Genomic DNA, 1,481 nt, shown 5'->3' on the forward strand with positions numbered 1-1,481 from the left:
TCAAGGTTAAATCTGGGTTTATTTACTGGGTTTGCAATTAACACTGCTGCAGTATGAATTATTAATGCTTATTAATGCTTTCCAAACAACAGCAACCTCACCCTTCTCTGCTCTATTGAGGAGAGGAGACGAGAGGACAGGACAGGACAGGACAGGACAGGACAGGACAGGACAGGAGAGGACTTGTAGGTCATCCCCCTGGATACCCTCCAGATCTCCAACTGCTCCAGCCCCACGTGTGTCCTCCTTGCTTCCATTGCCACCTCCAGGCTCCTGTGACTCCCATTCCTCCCCCACCGCTCCCATCCTGCCTTTCCCTCCCTCTCCTGGTCCCAGCCCTTCCCTTGTCAGTCCCTTCTGCAGGTGCCCCTGACTCTTTCCTGGCCCTCCTGGAGCCAGCTGGGCCCAGCTAAGCTGGACCATCCCCAGCTCTGCTCTGGCCCTGCTCAGGGAGGAGACACGGGCTGGGGCCCTGCTCTGGTTGGGGTTTTCCTTCTGCTGCAGGAGAGGTGAGCTGGGGCCTCAGCAATGGACCTTCCAGACAGAAAGTGTTTGCCACAGCTGTTGGCAAACACAAATGCTGAGGGAGAAGCCATGTTCCCTTTGTTCCCCAGCAAACTCCACGACTGAAGTTTGGGAAACAAGAAGAGAGCAAGTTTTCCTCTGTAGCCAGGAGAAATCCATCAGGCCTTCGTGCTCCGAGGCTCCATTAACTCTCCAAGAAATAAATTAGCAGGAAATACAATACAGCATTTTCTGGGAGGTTCATTCGTTTTTCTTTATTAATTTTTCTCTCAGCACAAAAGGAAAAAAAAAAAGCAACATATGGGGAATGAGCAGGAGCTGTTTCTCAATGCCACAGCTGCCTCAAAAGGGTTTAGACCCAGAATTCAAAAAATTCATTCACATTTCCCAAATCACATTAGGCAGGTACAGATTGTTTTCATTTCTATGAATTCATCTTTTTTTACCCTTCTAAGCTCTAATAAACCAGAATATGCCAAAAATGACAGGGGGCAAAATTGCCTCGAAGTCCCAGATGGCAACTGCTTGTAACTCACCTAAATGAAAACTATTTATTTTCAAATGAAATGGGGTTTAATTCAGCAGAAAAGGTTATACCAAGACGTGTTTTGTGGACACTGAAGCAGTACCAGCACAGACTGCAAAAAGGGCACTCAATTTACTCTCAATGTTTGTTGGCAATTGGAAGAAACTGCACCAAACTCCACCAAATGTTGCTGCCACTTGGGGCCCCGACGCAGAGCAGTGACTTTGGGCAGGGCCCTCTGGAAGTCCTGGAAAAGTGAGGAACCCCTGGGAGTAGCACTGGGACCTGTCCTGTGTCCTGGAGAGTCAGTCCTAGGAGGGAGCTGGGGGGGCTCAGCCTGGAGAAAAGGAGGCTCAGGGGGGACCTTCTGGCTCTGCAACCCCCTGACAGGAGGGGGGAGCCGGGGGGGGTCGGGCTCTGCTGCCAGGGA

The sequence above is a fragment of the Manacus vitellinus genome, unplaced genomic scaffold (assembly GCF_001715985.3).
Source record: "Manacus vitellinus isolate BGI_N305 unplaced genomic scaffold, ASM171598v3 scaffold_119_pilon, whole genome shotgun sequence".
NCBI lineage: Eukaryota > Metazoa > Chordata > Aves > Passeriformes > Pipridae > Manacus > Manacus vitellinus.